This window comes from Ornithorhynchus anatinus, chromosome 10, assembly GCF_004115215.2.
Source record: "Ornithorhynchus anatinus isolate Pmale09 chromosome 10, mOrnAna1.pri.v4, whole genome shotgun sequence".
In the NCBI taxonomy this organism is placed as follows: Eukaryota; Metazoa; Chordata; class Mammalia; order Monotremata; family Ornithorhynchidae; genus Ornithorhynchus; species Ornithorhynchus anatinus.
Genome location: NC_041737.1, coordinates 19,715,248 through 19,725,831, shown reverse-complemented (window position 1 = coordinate 19,725,831; position 10,584 = coordinate 19,715,248). Strand labels below are relative to the sequence as shown.

Here is a 10,584-nt window from a genome sequence, read left to right as displayed (position 1 = left end):
TCAACAGTAAGATAGGCACTGGCCCTATTGTAGGCATCTCTGCTGCTGCTGCAAATATGCCTGTAACTTTCTCTCCGTCATTGTTTTAGCAGAGGGTCGTGGAGTCCAAGGCTGTCTAAATGGACGATTTCATTCGAAAAGTATGAATAGATATACAGATGAATGAAGAGTCACCCTTAGCAGTTTGAGTCAAGGTGTGGTAGGGTCTTATCCTCTATATGGACTGTACATCCTGGAGCAAACCCAACAGGAACATCAAGCATCTTTTTAATCTTCAGCAGAAGCATCTACAAACTGAAAGGGGGCATGTGTAAACTAGGGAGGCAAAATAAACAGCATAAAAGACATTGTAAGATCATTTTGGGCAGGGAATGTGTCCACCAACTCTGTTTTATTGTACTCTCCCAAGCATTTAGTACAATACTCTGTACACAGTAAGCACTCAATGTATAGCATTGATTAATTGATTGATTAATAGTGAAACACAGTCTCAGAACCAAGCAACAAAATTTAGCCATGAACTGTTGGGAGGCCATCACAGCAGAAAGACCAGCCAAGTGGCAGAAGTCAAGAGAGGGGGTGCTCCCTTGTAATAATAATAATGATGATACTTGTATCTGTTAAGCACTATGTGCCAAGCACTATTCAAATTATATATTATAAATTATTTATATTAAAGTTTGTCTCCCCTTTTCAACTGTAAGCTCGTTGTGGGCAGGAAAGTATCTGCCCATTCCACTGTATTGGGAGAGTAGATTGTCTTGTATTCTCCCAAGCAGTCAGTTCAGGGCTCTGCATATAGTAAGCACTCATTAAATACCACTGATGATGTTCTAAGCTCAGGGGTAGATAATCAGATTGGACAAAGTCCCAGTAGCAAAACCTTTTCAAAGATCGTGATATCAAGAGGCAGGTTCAAAAGCAAAGAAGCTCATTAGTGTGGTGAGTTACATACTGAACTCTCTGACTTTAACTTTCAAATAGACCCTGGAAAAGCCGAACTCTTGAAGCTGTCTGCAGCGTATCTTTTTGTGGTCTTTGGTGCCCTCTGATGGCTAGCAATTTTGGCTTTCCAATTTGTAGAAGACTAGGATATCATCAGGCTCTCAATCAATGAATCAGTCGATCAAGGGTAATTATTGAGTGGTTACTATGTGCAGAGCACTGTACTAAGCAGTTGGGCGAGTACAATACAAGAGAATTAACAAACAAGTTCCCTGCCCATCATGAGCTTTACAGTCTGGCGAACGTGGGGAGATGGTATTGATAAAGGTACCTTGCATTGATTCATTCAGTGGTATTTATTGAGCGTTTTACTGTGTGCAAAGCACTGTTTTAAGCTTACTACGCTTCCATTCTCAAAGAATGGAACAGAATCAGGTCCCTTTTCATCCTAACTCCCAGAAACTGGATCAGCTGCTGAGAAGACTTGTTTGGTGGTGGTTATCAATCAATCAGTGGTATTTATTGCGGTCTTATGGTATGCAAAGCACTGTACTAAATGCTTGAGAAAGTACAGTATAAATAGAGTTGGTAAACATGATTCTTGTTGTCATGGATTTTATAATCTAGGTGAAATATGCTTGGAAGCCAATTGCTCTTCATAATACATGCCCTTATCTGAAATAAATTGGACTTCTCCTGAGAGGCAGGCCATATCTTGCACTGCTTGAATCAAATTATAAGGCCCTGTAGGTAATGATGTTATGGTTTCAGTAAATTATAAAGAAATCCATTATCTACTTCTACTAAGTCAATTTGCTTCCCAAGTTCCATTGCAATCTGTGGTGTGTGGTGGTAGGTGAGAGAAATTAGCCCAACCACTTTTGGGCATTAGCTTTTAGGCTAGATCTGCAATAATGGCATATAAAATCATCTGTGTTTTTTTGTGTTGTTTTTGTTTAGGTTAGTGTAAAATTGTGTACACGAATCCCAATGACTGCTGATATTGGTCAGTATCAATGGCACATTTTGTTTTTTGTTTGGGTTATTGTAAAGTTGAGTAGACTAGTCATAATGAATATTTGCAATATCAATACTGCATTTTGTTGTTTTTGTTTGGGTTAGTGTAAAGCTGTGTATGCAAGTCATAATGACTGTTGATGTTTATCAATATCCATATTGCAGCGTGGCTCAGTGGAAAGAACCTGGGCTTCAGAGTCAGAGGTCATGAGTTGGACTCCCGGATCTGCCACTTGTCAGCTGTGTGACTGTGGGCAAGTCACTTAACTTCTCTGTGCCTCAGTTACCTCATCTGTAAAATGGGGATTAACTGTGAACCTCACATGGGACAACGTGCTTACCCTGTATCTACCCCAGTGCTTAGAACAGTGCTCTGCACATAGTAAGCGCTTAACAAATACCAACATTATTATTATTACCTGCCGGTCTACATTGTAGTTTGGGGAGATATTCTTTGGATCAGGTTTACACTCCTTTCAACCTGTATGTTGAGAGGTGTAGAACCCTGCCAACTCCCCAGGACCATCATTTGGCTGCTTCAGGTCACCAGCCTGGATCACTCATTGAGTGATTGAGAACCAGCTCCGAACAATGGTGTCCCTCCTTTCACTGGAACTTGGGAAGAAGAGGTTTTCTGGAACCAGCTCAGTTTTCCCCGGGTGTCCACCAAATGAAGGAAGATAGATCCAACACAAATGGAGATGTGGCCCAGGGGCTAATTTGCTCTCATCTACCCCTTTAAAACAGTCATATGGTATTTCAGCAGGCCAACATGCTCCCACTGAAAGGTGGTAGAATTTGCTTAGCCATGTTGGAAGTCTGTTTCTGCCAATCAAATAAAGCTCCCATCATCCTTTAAAGTCTGCTCTTGGTCCTTTAAAGGAAGGAGATACTTACTGCAGCAGACACTTGGAGTTTAAGTCAGTTATTAGGCATCATAATAGTCTTGTCTTATGCTGTCTAATTGTCTCCAACCCATAGTGATGCCATGGCCACATCTATCCTTGAATATCCCCCCTCCCCCATCTACAATCGTCTTGGTAGTGTATCCATTGTGTTTTCTTGGTAAAAATATGTAAGTGGCTTACCATTGCCTCCTTCTAAGCAGTTAACGTGTGCCTCCACCCTCAACTCTCTCTTATATTGTTCCTGCCCAGCATAGGGGAGTTTTGACTTGTAGCAGATTGCCTTCCATTCGCTAGCCACTGCCCAAACTAGGAATGGAATGGATATGCCTCTGCTTGACTTTCCCTCCGGTAGTCGAGACTGGTAGAGTACTGGAAACTCTCCAGGTGCGATCCTGAGAGGTTCATAATAGAACTGGTGTAAAATCCTAGGGCATAGTGGGCTTTGTAAATGGGAGGACTAGGTCTTCTGGTGAGATTCCAGTTTTCATTGAGTGAATGACTTGGTTGTTATTTTGAATATAAGGACTGTAGAACTTGGGTTCATTCAAAACTTAGATTGAACTACACTATTAGATGAAGAGAAAACTGGGAATTTGGTGCTAAGAAATGACCTCCTTGGTCACGAGAAATTTGGCAGTGGCTGTAAGTCATGCCACAGTGTTATCTAGGTCACACTTCTTAAAGATTAGGTTCATAAGCAAAGTTCTAACGAGGCAGGACCTTCTAACTGCACTGGTCTGTATTGAGTTTATTCGCTAATCAAATCAGGGATGGTATTTTAGTGCATTCTGTTCTGGTAAGCACAACCGTGTGCCTAAACCTTGAATCCTGCTGTGGGCTTAGTGGGGCAAGAGATGCCAGTCATGTAGTTATAGCTGGAACAATGACAAGGACGTAGTGGTTAGTAACATCTGTATGTTAGGGTGAAGTAATTGAATGAATCATTGAATACGTGTGTACATAAATGCTGAAGGTGGATGGCAAGAGCACGGGCTTGAGAGTCAAGGGAATTGGGGTTCTAATCCCGGGTCCGCCACTTGTCTGCTGTGTGACCTTGAGCAAGTCACTTAACTTCTGTGCCTCAGTGACCTCTTCTGTAAAATGGGGATTAAGACTGTGAGCCCCCTGTGGAACAGGGACCATGTCCAACCTGATTACTTCATATCTACCTCAGCGTTTAGAACACTGCGTGGCACATAGTAAGGGTTTACCAAATACCATTATTGCTATTATATATAAAAACAAAATTGTACTTTGTTTTACCACTACCCAATAGAGATTTGCTTTGTTAGTAGAAATTTAATAATAAACATACTGTTTGAACAGTTATTCCTTTCTGTCAGTTGGCTACCTGTTATTTTCTCCAGGTCGAAGGACTAGCCCCCAGCATTCCCATTCACCCCAAACTTTTAGATTAAGATCAGTCCCAAATCTGAGGTAAACAATGGTGTGAATGATGGGGACAGAACAGCAGGCATTTCTACTGAAACTGAAAACGGATTCTAGTCCAAGGGTTTTGTACATATATGAGGAAGTTTGGCCTCAAGACTTCTAAACTTGTTAGCTTCATTGTATGGGTGGATAGCGATGGTAAAATGAAATGGATTATCTGATGGCTGAACCAGGCCACCTGTTCCACGAGGCTCCTGATTCACACACCCTTCCTCATTTTTATTTTTTGAAAATGGTATTTGTTAAGTGCTTACTATGTGAAAGGCACTGTCCTAATCACTGCAGTAGCTCCAAGCTAAGGCAAATCCCTGTCCCACATGGGACTTACAGTCTCAATCCCCATTTTACAGCAGAAGTAACTGAAGAACAGTGAAGTTAAGTGACTTGCCAAAGGTTACACAGCAGACGAGTGGAGAAACTGGGTTTAGAACCCATATCCTTCTGGCTCCTAAGACCAGTTCTCTACCTATTAGGTCATGCTGCTTCTCATGTATCTTACATGAAAAAAAAATTGCATACACATTACAAAGAGCTGTACCATATCCATCTATGTGCTGGGTGATTGTTTTAGTAGTGGTAGTAATTATAGTAGTAGGAGTGTGATAGTAGAAGTAGTAAAAGCAGTAGAAGGAGAGAAGCAGAATGGAGAGGTGGATAGAGCAAAGCCCTGGCAGTCAGAAGATCAGGGGTTTTAATCCCAGCTCTACCATTTGTCTGCTGTATGGCCTTGGACAAGTCACTTCACTTCTCTGTGCCTCAGTTGCCTCATCTGTAAAATGGGAATTGAAACTGTGAGCCCCACATGGGACAGGGACTGTATCTACCCCGATTTGCTTGTATCCACCCCAGCACTTAGTACAGTGTCTGACACATAGTAAGTACTTAATTATTATTATTATTAGTAGTAGTAGTAGCAGGTATAGCACTGGCACTGTGCTGCAGACACTTTGGCCATAGATGTCTCCTACCTCAAAACCTAAAAAAATTACATGAATATCACAAAGCACTGTACCTAAGTCCATCTATTTGCCTGATGTTTGTAGAAGTAGTAGTTGTGGTGATATTTGTTGATGTAGTAGTCGTAGCAGTAGTAGTTGTGATATTTATTGAGCATTCACTTGGTGCGTTGAGCCACACTAGGTTGCTTAGGAAGAACAGAATGACAAAGTGAATGTTTCCTGCTCACAAGGAACTTGCATGCTAATAGGGGAGATGAACATAAAAAATATTGACAAGTAGATTAGCCTAACTAAATAGAGTTCAGATATCTACATGAGTGCACTCAATGTTCTGGTGAGAACGTGACTGATAAGGATGAGAGTGTGAGAGTGTGAACAGCACTGCCGCATAAACCACTATAACTAGAATATCCCCAGAGCCGCTTCTCAGTCCCATGGTCTTGGGACAGAGAGAGTCATCTATTATTCTCAATAGGAGACTTCATTATCATTTTGTTTCCACTGTAGTCATTTGAGTGCTATCTTATTAAGGACTAGTCTACAAAAGTATATCACTCTCTGTTTCGTTTATAATCAAATTTGATTCTCTCAAATGCTAATCAGATATGATATTGGCATGTACTCTTAATGTAATGTTCCCTCGGTGGTTTAAACTAGTATTTAATCATATGAAGTGGAGAGGTTAAGTGGAAAGAGCACAGGCCTATGAGTGGAAGGACCTGGGTTCTAATTCTGGCTCTGCCACTTGCCTGCTGTGTGACTTTGGGCTGGTCATTTAACTTCTGGGCCTCAGTTTTGAGAAAACCGGCGAGAATGCTTTCCAATGGCAAGTTGTTTAATAGGCTTAATTAATAAGGGATTGTTTTCATTGATTATCTCAACTGTAAAATGGGGACTCAATCCCTGTTCTCCTTCCCCCTTAGACCGTGAGATCCAGAGACCATGTCCATCCTGATTGACTTGTACCTATCCCAGAGGGGAGAATAGTGTTTGGCACATATTAAGTGCTAAACAACTACCATAAAAAAGCAAAAAACAAACCCCCCACACTAGTTCTGGTTTCTGCTAGTCCTTATCTATAGCCTGGATTGTTGCATGTATGAGGAAGTTTGCCTCAAGACTTTCTAAACTTGTTAACTTCACTGGCATGGGTGGATAGCGATGGTAAAATGAAATGGGATTATCTCATGTCTCATGGGATTATCTTTCAGGGCCTCTGGGCATTTAGAACAGGTTTGATTTGCAAGGATCCTGAAAACACATCCTAAAACACATATGATGAAAGGGACTGTGGGAAACTAAAATATCCTGAAGGACAACAAGCAGTGTGATTGAGAAGAGGCAGACCAAAGCCAGGGTCACGGTTCAAAAATTGTGGCAGATGCTTCATTCCCTTGTGAAAAACAGTGCAAAGTCACAGATGGCAGTTTCCACAGGGAGACTGCTGGTCCAAGGCCAGCCAGTTTCCAGAGGTCTGTGTTTCAGGGGAACTCTTGTGTCCTCGGCAGCTGGAGCTAGTAGGCGGCATAGCACGGCATCAGCACTGCGGGTGGGGAGGCAACGTCTAAGGAATAGAGGTGATCAACTCCTGCAGATGGACAGAGGGTCAGGTGGCTGAGGAGTGAGGGACAGAGTGGGGCGGCCTCATATGAATCAGGGTGGAGAGGGAGACCCAGGCAGAGTTAGAGCAGGATAACCTGTGGGGCAGAGCTGATGGGAGACCTGCTGGCCCTGACTCCAGCACTCAGAACAGTGCACAGTGAGCACTTAACACATACCATTATTATCACGTGCCGGAGATTCGGTGGTGATGTGGGAGGGAAAGAAGGAAGGAAAGAACTTAATTTCTGTATTTCTTTTTTTCCCTCTCCCTCCTGTTGCAATTGTACGGTTGGCTTTTTTTTTACACCAACTACTCAAATTGCAATCCCTCAGACTCTGAGACCAATGTGGGAAGGGGGCTTTATTCCATGTGTTTATCTTCTATCTACTTGGCTTGGCTCAAAGTGAGCACTTAACAAATATCTCAATTATTAAAGTTTTCTTCTGTTTGGCTCTTCAGCACACAAAAAGAGGCATCAGCCCCTGCTCTTGGAAGGGCTAGGCATGTGGTCTTGTGGCACTGCCTCCAGAATGAACCGGTCCCCGTTCCGCCACTTGTCTGTTGTGTGACCTTACGCAAGTCACTTTACTTCTCCGGGCCGCACATGGGGCAGGGACTGTCCAACTTGATTTGCTTGTATTCACCCCAGAGTTTAGTACAGTGCCTGGGACATAGTAAACGCTTAACATATACCATCGTGATGATGATTATTATTATTAATGGATCCCAGAGAGCCCCGCCCAGCCCCTGGACACACGGAAAACACAGAGCCCTGGAACCCAGCCCAGGCTTGGGCACGGTGCCTTCCTCTCCCTCTTCTATCCCTTTCTCCTTGATTTGGTCGATTGATCGACTGGCAAATGCTGGCGCGTAAGCTGCTAATTATCATTATTATGGTATTTATTAAGGGCTTACTCAGCGCCAGGCACGGCACCAAGCGCTGGGGTGAATACGGAGAACGTGGGTTCTAATCCCGGGTCCCCCAACTTGTCTGCTGTGTGACCTTGTTCAAGTCACTTCAATGGGCCTCAGTTACTCATCTGTAAAACGGGGATTAAGAACTGTGAGCCCCACGTGGGACAACCTGATTAACTTGTATCTACCCCGGCACTGAGAACAGTGCTTGGCACAGAGTCAACGTTTAACAAATACCGTCATTATTATGCTTCCAAGTCCTCCTCCTGTGTTGTACTGTTGCAAGCGCAGAGAAGAGTGCTGTGCAAATAGTAAGGTTGAGAAGCATAGAGAACATAGAGAAGCAGCGTGGCTCAGTGGAAAGAGCACGGGCTGGGGAGTCAGAGATCATGGGTTCAAATCCCGACTCCACCTCTTGCCAGCTGTGTGACTTTGGGCAAGTCACTTCACGTCTCTGTGCCTCAGTTACCTCATCAAAAATGGGGATTAATAATAATAATGAATAATAATGTAGGTATTTGTTAGGCGCTTACCATGTGCTGAGCACTGTTCTAAGTGCTGGGGTAGATACAGGGAAATCAGGTTGCCCCATGTGAGGCTCAAAAATGTTGGTATATGTTATGTACTGAGCACTGTTCTAAGAGCTGGGTAGATACAGGGAAATCAGGTTGTCCCATGTGAGGCTCACAGTCTGAATCCCCATTTTCCAGATGAGGGAACTGAGGCCCCAAGAAATGACTTGACCAAAGTCCCACAGCTGAGAGGTGGCGGAGCCGGGATTATAACCCATGACCCCTGACAGACCCCGCTAATGAAAAAAAGATCAATTACATGTTCCCAGAAGCGATGAAGAGTGTTTAGGGGGCCAGCCCGCGCTCTTTCCTTTGAGCCACGGTGCTTCTCGGGGAGCCCCACGTGGGACAACCTGATCCCCTCAAATCCCCCTTTAGGTGTATCCTTAAAAGAGGGCCGGGCACCTGGTAAGCGCTTAACAAATGCCCAAATGATGATGATTGTCCTCCTCACTCTAGGCTTCAAGGCTCTCTGTGCCTCAGTGACCTCATCTGTAAAATGGGGGTGAAGACTGTGAGCCTCACATGGGACAACCTGATGACCCTGTATCTCCCCCAGCGCTTAGAACAGTTCTCTGCACATAGTAAGCACTTAACAAATACCAACATTATTATCACCTTGCCCCCTCCTACCTTTCCTCCCTCCTCTCTTTCTACTGCCCACCCCATAGGCTCCGCTCCTCTTCTGCCCACCTCCTCACCGTCCCCCGTTCTCGCCTATCCCATCGTCGACCCCCTGCCCACGTCCTCCCGCTGTCCTGGCATGCCCTCCCTCCTCACCTCCACCAAACTAATTCTCTTCCCCTCTTCAAAGCCCTACTGAGAGCTCACCTCCTCCAAGAGGCCTTCCCAGACTGAGTTTCCCCTTTTCCCTCTGCTCCCTCTACTGCCTCTCTGTCCCCCTTCACCTCCCCTCAGCTAAACCCTCTTTCCCCCCCTTTCCCTCCGCTGCTCCCCCTCTCCCTTCCCCTCCCCTCAGCACTGTGCTCATCTGCTCATTTGTATATATTTTGATTACCTTATTTATTTTGTTAATGAGATGTACACCCCCTTGATTCTATTTCTTGCTATTGTTTTTGTCCATCTTGTCTCCCCTGATTAGACTGTAAACGTGTCAGTGGGCAGGGACTGTCTCTATCTGTTGCCGATTTGTCCATTCCAAGCGCTCAGTGCAGTGCTCTGCACATAGGAAGCGCTCAATAAATACTATTGAATGACATGAATGAATCCCTTTGATTCTATTTATTGCTATTGTTTTAATGAGATGTACACCCCCTTGATTCTATTTATTGCTATTGTTTTTGTCCGTCTCCCTTGATTAGACTGTAAACCCGTCAATGGGCAGGGACTGTCTCTATCTGTTGCCGAATTGTCCATTCCAAGCGCTCAGTCCAGTGCTCTGCACATGGTAGGAGCTCAATAAATACTATTGAGTGAATGAATCCCCTTGATTCTATTTATTGCTATTGTTTTTGTCCGTCTGCCTCCCCCGATTAGAGTGCAAGCCCAACAAGGGGCAGGGACTGTCTCTACCTGATGCCGATTTGTATATTCCAAGTGCTTAGTCCAGTGCTCTGCACATAGTAAGAGCTCAATAAATACTATTGAATGAATGAGTGAATGAATGCCCTTGATTCTATTTATTGCTATTGTTTTAATGAGATGTACATCCCCTTGATTCTATTTATTGCTATTGTTTTTCTCCGTCGGTCTCCCCCGATTAGACTGTAAGCCCGTCCATGGGCAGGGACTGTCTCTATCTGATGCCGATTTGTACATTCCAAGTGCTTAGTCCAGTGCTCTGCACATAGTAAGAGCTCAATAAATACTGTTGAATGGATGAATCCCCTTGATTCTATTTATTGCTATTGTTTTTGTCTGTCCGTCTCCCCCGATTAGACCGTAAGCCCTTCAGTGGGCAGGGACTGTCTCCATCTGTCACCAATTTGTCCATTCCAAGCGCTCAGTCCAGTGCTCTGCACATAGGAAGCGCTCAATAAATACTATTGAATGAGTGACTGAGTGCGTGCGTGTGTGGGGGGGGGGGGGGCGGCGGGCGGGCGCGTCGAGGGGTGTGCGTGCGGGGGGTGCCAGGTCTGTCCCGGCGGGCGGCGTCCGATGGCTCCACGTTCCCCCGGGGCGGCCAATGGGAGGCGCCCACGCCGGAGGCCCCGCCCCCTGGGTCGCGGCCGGAGAAGCCCATTGGGCCACGG

The 10,584-nt window shown here is 44.6% G+C and overlaps 1 non-coding gene across 1 annotated transcript; it reads right to left on the bottom strand.

Moving 5' to 3' along the window:
• Positions 1 to 3,134: 3,134 nt before the first annotated feature.
• Positions 3,135 to 3,272, bottom strand: LOC114814920. Its single transcript, XR_003762715.1, has one exon. It is a non-coding gene; the product is annotated as a small nucleolar RNA SNORA7 (small nucleolar RNA).
• Between the last annotated feature and the right edge of the window lie 7,312 nt (positions 3,273 to 10,584).